A 15471-nucleotide genomic window follows, 5' to 3' on the forward strand; every position below is an offset into this window, starting at 1 on the left:
AAATGCTTAGAACGTATTATCGATCATCACATTCGTGATGACTGTTTGGCAAACATGCCTCTTCATGTTAATCAACATGCTTACCAATCTGGAAAGTCCACCGTGACTCTTCTACACAAGGTTGTGTACGATATCGAGAAAGCATTCGCTCAAAAGCAATCGTGCTTGGGTGCTTTCTTAGATATTGAAGGTGCTTTCGACAACGTGTCTTTCGATGCAATATTGGAAGCCGCACGTTGTCATGGGCTACCTAATATTATTACCAAATGGATTCACCAGATGCTTAAAACCGACATCTCTACTCGACATTACGTCAAGCAGCGATTAGGAAATTAAGTGTCTGCGGATGCCCTCAAGGGGAGTATTATCTCCACTTTTGTGGAATCTCGTTGCAGATACGCTATTGAGGTTACTCAATAATGGCGGTTTTCCTACCTATGGATTTGCCGACGACTATCTTACATTGATAGTGGGTTTGTGCATTACTACCTTATTCGACCTGATGCAAAATGCTCTTCAGGTAGTTGAAAGTTGGTGTCGCCAATATGGCCTTTCGGTCAATCCGAATAAAACATCTATTGTTCTTTTCACGGAAAAACGTAATCGTAATGGTATTCGTCCATTACATCTTTTTGGTTCTGAAATCAATGTAACTGATCAAGTAAAGTACGTGGGTCTAATTTTGGATTCAAAGCTATCCTGGACTCCTAACATTGAGATAAGAATCACCAAGGCGTGTATGGCTTTCGGCCAATGCCGACGAACCTTTGGTAAAACTTGGGGTCTTAAACCCAAATATATCAAATGGATTTACAAAACAGTTGTACGACCAATTTTGGCTTATGGATGTCTTGTGTGGTGGCAAAAGGGGGAAGTGAGGACAATTCAGTCTAAATTAGGCCATCTTCAAAGGATGTGCCTAATGGCTGCTCTCGAAGTTCTCTTCGACGTGGCCCCACTACACATACATCTCAAACAAGAAGCATTTTCTTGTACTTACCGACTATGGGTACTCGGTTTTATGGAAGAGAATCCTGTAAACCGCAGTTCTACACACACTTCGTTGTTACCGCTTATGGTTAATTGGGACAAAATTTTCCTTGCTCCAAGTGATCTCACACACGTTAGTAGTTTTCCTTATAGGACATTTTCAACACAATTCCTCTCACGGGATGAGTGGACATCTGGCTATTTGGAGAGAAGTATGTCGGACAGCATTGTTTGTTACACTGACGGCTCCCTCCTCGAAGGTAGAGCAGGTGCAGGCGTCTATTCGCGTGAGCTGAGATTGGAACAGTCACACTCACTGGGTACACACTGCACTGTCTTTCAAGCGGAAATATTTGCCATCATGTGTGGAGTGCAATCTGCACTGCAGCAACGCATTATGGGCAAAGTAATATACTTCTGTTCAGATAGCCAAGCAGCTATTAAAGCTCTCGCCTCGGCCAACTCAAGGTCGAAGTTAGTAATCGCATGTCGAACTCAAATTGAGGAACTGAATTCAGTTAATACTTTACACCTTATATGGGTACCTGGCCATTCTTCCATAGCTGGAAACGAATTGGCTGATGAGTTAGCTCGTAATGGAGCATCGCATGACTTTATTGGTCCTGAGCCAGCTATTCCAATATCCAAGTGTTGGGTGAAGCTTTTGATCAACTCTTGGGCTGTCACTCAGCACAAATGGCATTGGAGTAGTCTGGATTCATGTCATCAAACAAAATTATACATCCGGGAGCCATCTCCGGTAGTGGCAAGCTATTTAGCTAATCTGTCTAAACAGAATTGCAGTGTCTTAGTCAAGGCCTTGACAGGTCACTGCCGACTGAACTATCACATGGCAAATATTCAACGCGTTGAATCATCTGTTTGCGATAGTTGTGAATCCGATTATGGAACTTCTTATCATCTAATATGTAACTGCCCAGTCTATGCACAATTGCGCTTCCAAATATTTGGTAAACACTTACTTAGTGAAATTGACTTCAGAAACCTGAATCTTCAGAGTATTTTGTTGTTCATAACCCGTTGTGGTAAGGAGTTATAAGCTCTTGTACGCTTATGCGTTGTATGCCCTCTTCAAGGGCCCTTTTCCAAACATTCCCTTTGTTCTCCCATCCACATTCCTTTCCTTTTTGTTCACTTCCTTTTCCGTCAGGTGTGTGATGAAAAAGGCTGTGAAGGCGATGGCACAAATCTCCCAAATTGAGGTGAACGTGCCCCTGGAGCCGATGTTCTGATACCGGTCCGTACTCTCTTGTTGATTGTTCGTTGCTTAAGATTTTTTAAAGGCTGGCTTGCAGGGCCTGACACCAAACCCCCTAAATTTCCGGAGGACCATTCCTCCTTATTTCCGGTGGACCATGGTGCACAGTTTCACTTAGAGTCCCTCGCTGGCACTCGGACGATGATCAGCCGCCCCTAACATGGAGAACAGACGCTGTTGTGAGCCGATCCTGACATGGAGAACAGACGCTCAATAAGATTTGCACCTCCGGAGAGGAGCAAACCCCCCTTCCCTGTCAGCATACGACCATAGTTCCCACCGGGGTTGGTTACCCGATCTTCCCTAAGGTTGCTCGTATCCCGGCCAGCACCGCGGGGAGGTAGGGATAGGAGTTGCTGGGTAAGAGGCTAAGGACCGCGAGATGGGGTCTATTTTATTCCTTCAGGTACGCGAAGTACCAATGGTACGCTTTACCCAGCATTTGCCGTGCCGTCATGTCAGAAAGCGTTTCCGGATTTCATTTTCCATTGAGGTGTTAAACTAGTTACACATAACAGTGAGGTTCTTAAATTAAAGTTGTCGGTATAAATATAAATCGGTTTGGTGAAAATATAAAAGTTATTGTGGTAGCTAGAGGTATTTAGAGAAGGTTTCGGCATTGGTGCATTCGGTTGAGTGGATTGTGGAGGAATCCAAGAAAAATCATCAAATCAGGTTAGTTGAGGTTAGGGATTTATTGAAACCACGTTAAACAGAACCCTATCTAGCGTAGGTTCCAAGTGTGAGGCCAATCCGTCTGCGTCCGTCCGTCGATCCGTGCTACCTGAAAGATAAAGTAAGAAAAGTAAATAATTATTAATAACCATATAATGAAAACTCTAAACTTAGGTTTGCTGTGTTTGACGCCACAATCAGCGTAGGGTGCGCTCGAAATAGAGGCCCACCGAATTGTAAGGCAATTAGAATTTATATGATTATCTCTTCGTACTTACCACAAAATAACTTGTTTTAGTTGAAGCAATACATACCGCTATCAGAATCGGATCTACTTATTCACGCCCCCTACCGCCCCTTGACAAACCTTCAATTCACGCCCCCTACCGCCCCTTGACAAACCTGATTTGATGATTTTTCTTGGATTCCTCCAAAATCCACTCAACCGAATGCACCAATGCCGAAACCTTCTCTAAATACCTCTAGCTACCACAATAACTTTTATATTTTCACCAAACCGATTTATATTTATACCGACAACTTTAATTTAAGAACCTCACTATTATGTCTAACTAGTTTAACACCTCAATGGAAAATGAAATCCGGAAACGCTTTCTGACATGACGTCCCGCGCGCAATGACAGCTGTCATTCACTTCTGCCGCGGCGCTTTGGCACTCGATGCCCTCGCATCAAAAACGTCGGTGGGCAGGGTTGCCAGCTTGCCAGTTTCTGCGCCAACAAAACTAAACATCTAACTCTCGTCCATTCGGTGCATCCTACATCCGGCCAGCAGATGTGAGGAGTGTGCCACCAGTCATACGACCGGTACCGTCCTTGCGATATTTGTGTACAACAAATCGTACTACGCTTACGGTGTCAAATTGGTTTCTGGAAAGCAGATGTGGATAAGGAATGAAAAACAGTAACAAAAAGCAGATTATTATGCAGGTGTACCTGTTTCCTGGCTAATGCATTGCGAACAGGGTTACAGCTGACTGAGGACATTTTTACGGATTACAACGGGGCGTAATCTTGGCCTTTTCTCATTTTTACAGCATTGCTCCGGCCGGTATTAAATTTAGTTGGGAGCTGCAAGCTTGGTACTGGTTTATAGATACATGGTCTGGAATCTGGATGCAACTTGTATAGCTTCTGTTCGATTGTCCGCACAAATGAACTCCCGAGAGCGATTCCGGCTATTCGTTTTTGTTTTTCAATAAAGCTGCAAAACAAAAAAAAAACATTAGAGAACATTTTGAAGAACAATAAACTATGTATATTACCATTAATATCAATAAACCTTTCGAAAAATGATGTTGGAAAAAATACTTCGCTGCGAAAGATGGCGGAGAGTGGACTGAGTGTTGTGAAACTTCAGCGATGGAAAGCGGATGAACAGTGTTGCTAGATTTAAATTTGCATTATACTTTTATGTGATCTTACATTCTTTTTGTGTAATTTCACACAGTCATATTATAATCAATGGGTTGCATTTTCATCTATGTAATATTCATGTTATTTCTACGTATTTATACATAGAAAAAGTGTAATTAGAAAAGCGAATTTATTTGTGTGTAATTTGAAGAGCGATGTAATATTGTGTTGAAGTGAATGCAAATTTATATCTGAAAATGCAAGTTGTATACCGTACATGGTATGGTAATTCAATTGTTTACACTATTGAACCAATAGTACATTTTTATCCGGGTGGCTTCCCCCGCTTCCCCCATCGAACTCCTATCGTTGGGTGGTTTTCTTTCTCTATTTTTGACATCAAAGGATGGAATGAAAGAGATGCAAGATCGAAAACAACTCAAAATTTGAGTTGTTTGATCTACCCGTGTAGTTTTATTTGACAGCTATAAATTTTATAACGTCAAGCAGTACCAAACTCTGAGACGAGACCTGCAAAGACGGCTTTTTTTTCCTTGTTTTGACACTTGTTCTTCTTTTCATCACAGTTGATCATCGATTCTCAACTGTTTCCTTGAGTGTTTCACCTAAATCCCGGGTAGAATCTTCTGAGCACAATAAAAGTGTTTGTGATTTACGGATTTGTAAACTTATTTTTATAAAGATTTTCCTATCGGAAATAAAACACGTATTCATAACAGTTCAATATTAAGCTGTCCGGCTTTTCTAGAATACTTTTCAAAGTGAAAAAGTACTCGTAAAACAAAATCATTCGGAATACTTTTTGAGGGATACCAATACTTTTACACAAAAAGGTGCTGGTTGCATCTGACAATTCGTGACAGCGCTTGCTGGTTGCATTTTTTCCTCTTTGCAAGTCCCGTCCCAGACCAAACTGAAACTGCAACTTCAGCATTGGGACCGGCCTAATGTTGGTCTCGAAATAGGAAATCATTGCACACGCACACCAAATAAAACCTCAATGGTGAGTCCAATGAAATGAGATGGGTATTGGAGTGAGAAGCGAGAATTATCTGCTAGCGTGCTCACACCACACCGCTCACACAAATATAAAATTGTTAATCCTACACAAATGAATAATATTGACAAAATTATTGTTACAATTGAATGCACCACAGACTTTTAAGCACTTTATTGCAACATTGATTTTATTCTATAATATCAAGCAACATTTTTCATAACGACGTATGTAACAAAAGTAAACAAAACGAGGTTTTAAATACAACTTGACAATCACACGCGGCTTTATATAATACGCATCGATTTTACTGATTTCAGATCTTAAAATTCTTTAATTCAATCTTTTTACGAATCGACGTATGTCAAAAATCAATTTTTGAAGTCTCACTGTTACATACGTCGCTTTAACATATGGAAACTAAGAGCGACCTATGTACCAAAAAAAGCAAAACAAAACAAAACTGCAGTTGCGTCAATCGTGCACTATGGAAAACCGACCAATGTACACCGACGTGCGTGCAGCATACCGGTGTATGTATAATTTTATCGTTTTTCACAGTGAATTTGAATGAACTGAGACTTGATGTGAAGCACGCTTATTACGTGTCATGTAATGACGCATGCCAGCGGAAAAAAGTATTGAAAAAAGATTTAGTTTTAAAACAGTTTTAGAAAAAGTTTTGCCAACTTTCTGCAAAGGATTTCTCGAATCCTCATAATTGTTACATACGTCGTTATGAAAAATTATGCTTGATATAGTCTATAATATCTATAATGCAGTCCGCTTATTAGAATTCGCTTACAGTCATTTAAAATTTGTCTATCTATTCTATGGCTTATCATGGAGATATTTCAGAACCACAATCATCGTCCTTTCATTTTTCGCTGAAGAATTTCATCAAGATTGATGATTTTTTCTTATGAGGACCTATAAACGCTATGGCTATAGTCAATGTTGCTTGACGACGGCGGCGAGTGCCGACTGCCTGTTTATGTTGAACATGAGCGTCGACTTCGATACTCGTCCGGTTTGAACGTCCCTTCTCACTTAGCTCTAGATCAGAACGTCGCGTGCACTCGAGGAGAGCGAATGTGTTTTTTCCGTTGTTTGTCATCGCCCGTCGTCGTCGCCGTCTGCCGTCGTCGCCGTTTTTTCCAGCATAATCTCTCATTATAAAAGTGCATTTTGTGTCGTGCTGCGGAGGTAGCGTCCGGCCAAAGGTGTTTAGCGCTCATAGGAGCCTGCTTTTATTTTCCTTCTTTTGTTGTGCAGTTTTATTCGCGGGGATCTAGAAGAACAACGCGCCGAGTCGAGGTCAGAAGAGTTCGAAAGTGCTGAAGCAAAAGCGAATAAAACGGAGTTCTACGCGGCTTCCTTGTGTTGTACGTTATCCTCTTGGTTTTAAGTGTGTGGACATTACATTCGAAAGATACAAAAGATTATTTTCACTTCATTTTGCGATCGCTTTGAGATCCAACTAATATCTTCGGAAGCTAACCTCCGTTTTCATGTGTAGTGATTGTTGCCTGGAAGCAGCAGAAACAAAACGAAACAGCCAAACAAATTGTTACCAGAAGAACAGGAAAACGGAAACGAATAATCGATTACAAAACAACATTTGCTGATTTCTCCTGCAGGAAGATAATCTCGCTGGAATTGGTTTGTGATTTTCCATTTTTTTTCTCCCATGTACCTCTCCCACATCTGATTGTATAACATTTTTATGCAGAATGAGAAAACTCTTTTAGAAACAAATGTAAAATACGATTCTGGAGAATGATTATCGTACACTTGAAAACAACGAGAGTAGTCATTAAAAGCTATGGGAATGGTGGTAGGGGTTTTTTATGCCTCTAGTAAATCGTTTGACGCAATAGGTATTTTTGTTGAATTGATTTTTCTCCTACAATAAGAGAACCCATTCTCGCAGTTTTTTTGCTATGCTGTCTTGGTTTCTTTCATCATTGGTAGTTTTTCCAGTTCTCGCTCGCATATTTTTCCTCCATTCATTTTTTTTCTGTCTTCCTGTTCTCATCACATCACAACGAACAAACCGAACGAATGGTGCTTCGGCTTATGACGGTGGTGGTGTTTAGTCGCAGTCGTCGTCGTCGCCTACTATTCTTTTCCTCTTGATGCTGCTATGCTTTGCGACCCCCGATGGCACATCAAATACGACGGATAAACTGCCTGCGAGAGGGTTGCCAGGAGGTTTTAAAAATATGTAATACAAATATTCTGAATGCGTTATGTAACTGCTGAGATCGTTAGATAATTTTTTTTATTAGTTTGACCTAATTAGTAGGTTTACATTCAATGAAACAGAAAAATGTGATTACAAAATCTTCAAATCATCCAGAACAAGTTTCAATAATATACAGTCAACTCTCCATAAGTCGATGTTGAAGGGTCTGGCCATCGATAATCATGATGGGGAACAAAAATACGTTGTAACAGTAACCCAGACAATATTATTCAATATGGCATAATTTGCTTCCTTGAGTAGATACTCGATATTAAGACACGATATAACATAATATAGCAAAATCAAATGCTTCGAATTCTCTACACATATTTTCACAGAAATGAAGCTTTATCTGTTTGAAGTCTTTTAATGATTGCCACTAGGGTTGCAAGTCTTTTAAATAAAGCCAGACTAGGGCTGCAAGTGTTTTAAATGAAGACATTAATAATACAGTCAAACCTCCATGAGTCGATATTGAAGGGACCATCGACTCATGGAAATATCAAGATGTGGAATAGGAAATGCTTGGGAAGCTGTTTGAAGGGACCATCAGAGTAGCCCAGAAAATATTTTTTAATATGGCATAATTTGCTTCCATGAGTCGATATCGAGTCATGGAACATCGACTCATGGAGGTTTGACTGTAAACCTAAATTTTTGTGGCAATGGAAATGTCCAAAGGGTCGATAATAGTTCTCGCCAGAATATGTATTCTTTATAATTCCACCTGTAGGAGACAATATTACTTCGATTCTTTCTATCTTTTGAATTTTTACGAAAATATCTTTCACAAAAAACACAATTTTTCGAAAACCTTTGCTACAATCTGTACCATATTTCACCCACCCCAACCCACTCTATCTACGATCAACAGAAAATTACTGTAAGTGTATGTGGTTCTACTAAAAGGTCTCGTGGTCGGTGTCCATTTCAATAAATCTTTTGATTTGTTGAATATTGCCATACTACTACATGAGTAACACTCAGTTAAATCTCGGGTACTTATTCAAAAGGACGTATGTGATTTTGTAAACAAAGATTCAAACGTCGATTTGACCAATCTGATGGCACTCCCACGCAAACCAACACCACCAACAGGTAGCCGAAGGCTTCCCCTACCTGTATGTGGTGATGGTTTGTGTGGGAGTGCTACCAGATTGGACAAATCGACGTATGAATCTTTGTTTACAAAATCATATACGTCCTTTTGAATAAGTACCCGAGAAATATCTTTTTCTCATTTTTTGGTTGCTTCACCTATTAATTTAGAATCTATGGGTATTTATTAACAAAAGTTAATACTTTTGATGACTATCCAGTATTTTGCGCTCGGTAATGGTGGCCTATTTAGCTCCTTTTGACATTTAAGAGGTAGAAAATATTGACATGTTTTAATCAATCTATGCCTCGATTCAAATATTGGCACTCATCCGGATGTTCCAAACAACCAAACGTTAAGGTCACTCCTCACGGAATCCAGGTTTCAAAGTGCTCGCGTTTTCGGGTGCACACCACTCGATACGGAAGCAACGCACAACTGTCATTTTTATTATTTCACGCATGTTGCGACGCAGCAAAGCTAAATCAACAAAAATGATAGTTGTGCGCCGCCTCAGTATCGAGTGGTATGCCCCCGAAAACGCGAGCACTTTGAAACTTGGATTCCGTGAGGAGTGTCCAAGCATTTCCCCTAAGAATTTAATGATAGTTTTTTTCAATAAATTTCTTTAAATAATTTAATTTCATCTTAAGGAATGTGAAAAACGTATTACATTGACGAAATGTAATAAAACAGATGATAACTATCTGTGCATCATTCATTCATGCTGGGTTTCTTAAGACAGAAAACGCTGCTATAAAAATACTCTGAACTAAGCCAGTCAATTTCATAAGGAATTGATAAGAATCTTATAATGCGTCTCGTTCTTTTACTTTATAGCCAGTTTTACATTTAACCTGGGAACTGTGAACGCCAGACCTTACTATTATTATGCACCGAAATGTTGTTTCTGATTGATAATGAAAAATTGTGCTAAAGCAACAGGATTCCGAAATTTCGATGCCTAACGTATTTGTTCACTATGAGATTCCTTGATTGAAAAGATTTATTTTGGGAGATAAAGTTGTCATGATATATTTTTTCCTTCAAATAGGTTTACATACAGTAGATTTTGATATTCAAGTATATTTCATTTTGTGCACTCGGATCCCTCGTGCAGGCCTGGTAGCGAGTCACTTTTTAGTGACTTGGTCACTATTTTGAGTCAAGTCACTATAAAGTCACTATTTTCATCCAAAAGTCACTAAAGTCACTATTTTTCGGAAAATGGTCACTAAAGTCACTATTTTTGCATTGCCTTGTACTGAAGTTCAAAATAAAAATCATTTGTTATATTTCTATTATTATAAGCCAAATCAAATGTAAATCTGGTAGCAATATATTAAATTTAGGAAATATGCACCAAAAAAATTCCCAAGTATGTTTTTGAAAATCGTGAGGTTATTTCCGATTCATGTCAACTATGATCTTTTTCTTCACGAATGGAATTTGTTAAAATGCGAAGAGCTGATCTCGAGTATAGAGTACAGAAATGAGGAATATTGGAACCAGAACCACGTCTGCAGGTGAGGGTTAATACCCTCCGGTGACAAGATAGTGGACAGCCTCAGTTTTATCACATGACAATAAGATTTGATGTTTCTCAACGTCACACTGAGGAGTATTTCAGCCAAATCCTGGCCAAAAATCAAAAAAAAAATTCTTTAATTTTCAAATCATTTTTCATTTTTGTACTCTCAATTAGTAATACTCATTTGCCATAGGATTTGTGAAACAATATTGTTTACTTGTAAGCAATGCTGCCTGTCAAAACATCACCATTATGCAGATGTTAGTTTAATCGCTAATGTGCATGAAAAAAACCTGAACCGAGAAACCTATTATATAGAAAAATATTTGACGTTAATTTGTTTGTAGAATGCTAATGAATGCCTTTGTTTTTCAATACGTTGAGGCCTTCATCGATTAAAACATGTAAATATTTTCTACCTCTTAAATGCCAAAAGGAACTCTCTAGGCCGCCATTATCAAGCGCAAAATACTGGATACACTGGTCGTAAGAACATCATAAGATTCTCGTTTGAAATTTCGCCATGTATTGATCGAAAATGTATTTATTTTCATACGATTCTCTAATAAAATGCATTCCATACGAAAATCTAATGAAATATTTTCAGTTTGTTTACAACAGTGTAAACCGGTTTCGAATCATGGACGTCGTGATTAGGGGCAGCAACATAGAATATCGTGTAGAAGTATTAAAACGGACGATGGAACGGAAAATTATTTCTTTTTTTTTCCATTTCAACGATTATTTTTTATGTTTCAACGTTTATTTTAATTAACAATCTGCACGCAAATTATTCAAAACTCTTTAAGAGCTTGTTTATATTAGTAAATAATACCGTGAATAATAGAATTTCGGACATATTCAAACATTGGACGCTTCAATTCGTATGAGAAATTTTCTGAATTTCCATTTCGTCGAAATGTTTTATCAAGCTGGATCTAAAGTATCATTCAACTCTATGATCAAAGATTATGATTAATGATTATTTCATGTTTGACAATAATTAATGATTATGAAGAACGAGTGTGTAATCAGATGTCCGAGGTTTGATTCGTTATGCTCGAAATATATCCGAGATTTGAATCAAACAGAAGCCGAAATTGTTTATAAATTGCAAACATTCTACGGAAAAACTCGCGAGTGCATAAACGAATGCTATACTTTATACGATTGCATTGGTGATTGTAACGGTGTGGCATAAAATGCTTGTTAACAGATTGGTTATATATCAGAAAGTGCTTAAGCATCCGAATTTGAATATGCACGGTACATTGGAGCTTGGATGAAGTTAGATTTGATAGGCCTATCATTATATAAAGAGCTTGATGATAGCTCGAAAACTTCTTAAACATAGAATACATTATATTGGTGCACAGGTGACTATTTTTATCACGCGACACCTCTGGAGCGAAAGATGTAAAGCTGATAGGGTTTTCTGGATCACGTACAATATGGGCTGATAGGATGTCAAGACCGTAACTTGAATCGTCTGATATCACCATCAATCGTTTCGCCAGCAAGTTTGTCCAATTGTGATCTCACCCATACTTTACGTTATTTTTAGCAGTATAACTTGCTAAAGGATGCAATGTAGAAGATAAAATTTGTATTCATTTATGGTAGAAGTTTAACAAACTTAAGTTGGAGTTAGTTGGAGATATAATAATAAGTTGGGTTTCAACTAAGACCCATTTTTAGGGTCTTAGCTTTTTCAATTGTATACAATTTTGTAAAGGAATTTTGTCAGGACACGACTGTACGTCGCCATCCTAGCAAACTACGGAGGGTCCGTAATTCGTCTTCCACCTGATCGATCCACCTTGCTCGTTGCGCATGTAGTCTCCTTCTTGTGCCCTTCTTTTAGTTGTCAAGAACCATTTTCACCGGATTACTGTACGACATTCCGGCTACGTGCCCAGCCCATCGCAGTAGTTGGATTTTCGCGGTGGGAACGATGGGTGGTTCTTACAACAGCTGATGTAACTCGTGGTTTCTTCGCTTTCTCCGCGTGCCGTCCACCATCTGTACCTAACCATAGATGGTACACAGCAGTTTCCTTTCAAAAATTCCGTGCGCGTTGGTCCTACACGACACGAACATTGTCCAGGTTTCGTGTCCGTAGACGACTACCGTTCTAATGCGCCTTTTGTAGACAGTTTGGTACGGTGGTAAAATCTATTCGATCGGAGAGTTTTACGGAGTCCCAACTACGTACGACACCTTTAATCCACTCCTGTGGCAGAACCTCATTCTCCCAAACCTTGGTAATTACTCAGTGCAATGCTCTAGCAAGTGCCTCATCACCGTGTTTAAATAGCTCTCCTGGTAGTTGGTCAAAACTTTACGAATAAACAAAGACAGTTTAGTCCAACGCAAAATGCCCTAAAAAAATCCAATAGAATTACAATAGAAATTATTTTAACAGTACGATAAAATTAAGGGTAATTACGATAAATTCTACTGTACCTCACAATAGAATATTATTAAAGAATATTGTTTTCCATCATAAAGCCTATTGTAAATCGCAATTTTACAATAAAAAATGGGGGTTGATATGTATCTTAACAATAAAATAAATCGCATTTTTCTCGAACAAAATTTTGCCATTACAATAAAATTTATTGGATTTCCATTGCCAACATTTTGCTGGTAATAGCATTTATTGTACGTCTATTGAAACAACAATATGCCAATTTATTTAGTATGATTTAAAAACAATAGCGTTTAATGTTCAAAAATAAAATATATTGAATTTTTATGATATTTTATTGCAACTCTATTGTATTTATTATCCGGGTGGCGCTTGTTAGTTGACATGTCCATGAGCTGTAATTTATCAAATTAGTGTTAAATGATACTAGACTAGGTTTTTAAAAATAAATGTGTTGTAGAAATTTTCATGTTAATTTTATATCAATTTGATATGATTTGTCAAATGTTCCTCAACACGATATTTCCATGACTCGATGGTTTCTTCAATATCAAATCATGAAGGGTTGAAAAGTATTTGCGGAAATGCACTTGTCAGTAATTATTTTTCAAATCACGTGAAGAGATTAAATTTCTTTGGATACCGTGTAAATGCCAACACTGGATCGGGTATTTTGTTCTTCATTGCCGTAGGTGAGTGCGGGTTGCTACAACACTAACACAGTCGCATTAGGCAGCTGCTGCAGCATTGAAGAGCGAGAGGATTAATTGGGCTGTTCTTGTTATTATTGAAGCTATGAATTCTATATAAAACTCCATACTCCGTTTGATCCGCACGATGAAAATCCGCAACAGCAAAGCGGACGTTCTACACATAGTTGTCTCATATTAACAATTTATTTGAGCATTTCTTATGAGACAAGCTGGTACAATCTCATTGGATTTCACCACTCTTGTTTGTAATTTTACCGAAGCGTATTTTGACCTTAATGTAATAGGTTTAGATTGGGGAAGCGATCAAGTCGCTCGATATGAACGTCTAAATACCTTCGTTCAATTTACTAGAACGGAATGATATTTTAACATGACCAACTTTTGCCCATTCAATTGATTTCAACTGAGTTGATCAATTCATTTGCTTTGTTAAAACAGTAAGTACTAAATAATTTAATCTATTCCATGAATGGTAAATTTGTCGTGCTTGACTCGACTTTCATATTTTGTATTATTTGAGTTAACTTGAGTTAACCTCCGTTGAACAGGCAAGCATTCCTTTGTAATGAATCACCTGCTTTGAGCGTAATTACAGCGGCACACTAGGAGTTAACTTTCTGAAATCAGTATGGCGAAAAGCATCTAAGGTTCGATTTCTCAAAATTAAGCACCTTCATCGAAAAAATATTTGGTAGGCGTAGTAGCGGACACCTTCCTACATAACCGGTACCAAATAGTTTTTCATGAAAAGTTCCTAATATTGAGAAAACCCGCTTTAGATGTGTTTCGCCATACAAATTTCTGGCGGTTAACTCATGCTGGCTATTTGCGCATATACGATAGCGCCTGGATGTGGAAGCGGCGAGTAGAAAATCAGCCACTGCCAATAATTCATTGAATAGCATTATTTTTTCGAAGGTACTAGAATGTTTTCAACGGTGCGGGTCCCCGAAGGTCAAGTGTTCTTTTATTTTATTGTACCTCCGAATTTCATGATAAAAACTGACCAAATGCAAAAAAATACCCAGCCAAACTTATAATTGTATATACGCGCATGGTAGTCCTGTTTTGAATTTTTATGTTATGCTGTTTCAAAAATTCTCCATGAAGTAGAAAACTGAATTGGCAGTATAGAGAGGTGTAACGAAGCGCAACAGCCTGCCGGAAATACCTACCGGTTTCGTATCCATTAGAGTAAGAATTTGGATAAATGGATTTTTCGCATATAGGGGAAAAGACGGCTTTGGCAGGCTTTGTTCTATTGTCAGGGGGGTTTTTGTCGACCAAATTTTATGAAATTTGGCCACAATATTCTTTGATATGCAAAGAATGTTTAGGCCAAATTTTAGCATAATCAGTCAATAATAGAACAAAACCTGCCAAAGTCGTCATTCCCCTTATATCCAACATATTGCTATATATCATACTTTATCAACTTTATCTGACACCAATGTTGAATGGGTGTATGGATCAATGGATTATATTACTAGTAATAGCTCGTAATTGTTGTGTAATTTAAATCGATCCTTTTGTCGAGCTAATCATGGATAACAATATTACAAACTTAAGTAAAAGCGTGTTTAGCCTTTCATTATTTGTTTTTTTTTTCCTGTTGAGGACAACATGCGACAATGGGTACAATAACAGAGCAGATGTGCGATGTGGTACCGCGTCAGGCAGAAACAGCACCGAACGTTCACGCATACACTCAGCCATAGTCAGTGTTTTTCCAAATTCTCACGCAGCTTTATTGAACAAACGCTCTCGCATGTAGCAGCATAGCACGACACTGCGAATCGTACCCCGCTTCTGCTGGTCATTCTCAGCCGTACGATGATCATTGCCGTGAAATCCAGAGCACTATTCGGAAGAAGTCGGACTGAATTTCAGAACAGAAGAGAATAAACGAGAATGTTTATTTTCGTAAAGAATTTCGGAACGAAACTTGTTTATTATTACTATCATTCCAATCTGCTATCAGTTCGTCAAGGTTTGCATTCGAAATTTGAATTTATAATTTGATGTAAGGGACAAATAGGACTATAATTTGTCACAGAATCAGAAAAGAATGCCAATATTCCACCTTTTTGAATTTAAGTATGATTCCATGA

General features: G+C 38.3%; 1 protein-coding gene across 4 annotated transcripts in view; it reads left to right on the top strand.

Moving 5' to 3' along the window:
- The first annotated feature begins 6382 nt into the window (after positions 1-6382).
- Positions 6383-15471, top strand: part of LOC134225237 (RNA-binding protein Musashi homolog 1-like) — a 153158-nt gene continuing 144069 nt past the window's right edge. For 3 of the 4 annotated variants that reach the window (XM_062705147.1, XM_062705146.1, XM_062705148.1), the window contains exon 1: positions 6383-7000. The gene's annotated coding sequence lies outside the window, so the exon portion shown is untranslated. The remainder of the gene's footprint in view (positions 7001-15471) is intronic. The other variant, XM_062705145.1, reaches the window with a different exon arrangement.

This window comes from Armigeres subalbatus, chromosome 3 (genome assembly GCF_024139115.2).
Source record: "Armigeres subalbatus isolate Guangzhou_Male chromosome 3, GZ_Asu_2, whole genome shotgun sequence".
Classification (NCBI taxonomy): domain Eukaryota; kingdom Metazoa; phylum Arthropoda; class Insecta; order Diptera; family Culicidae; genus Armigeres; species Armigeres subalbatus.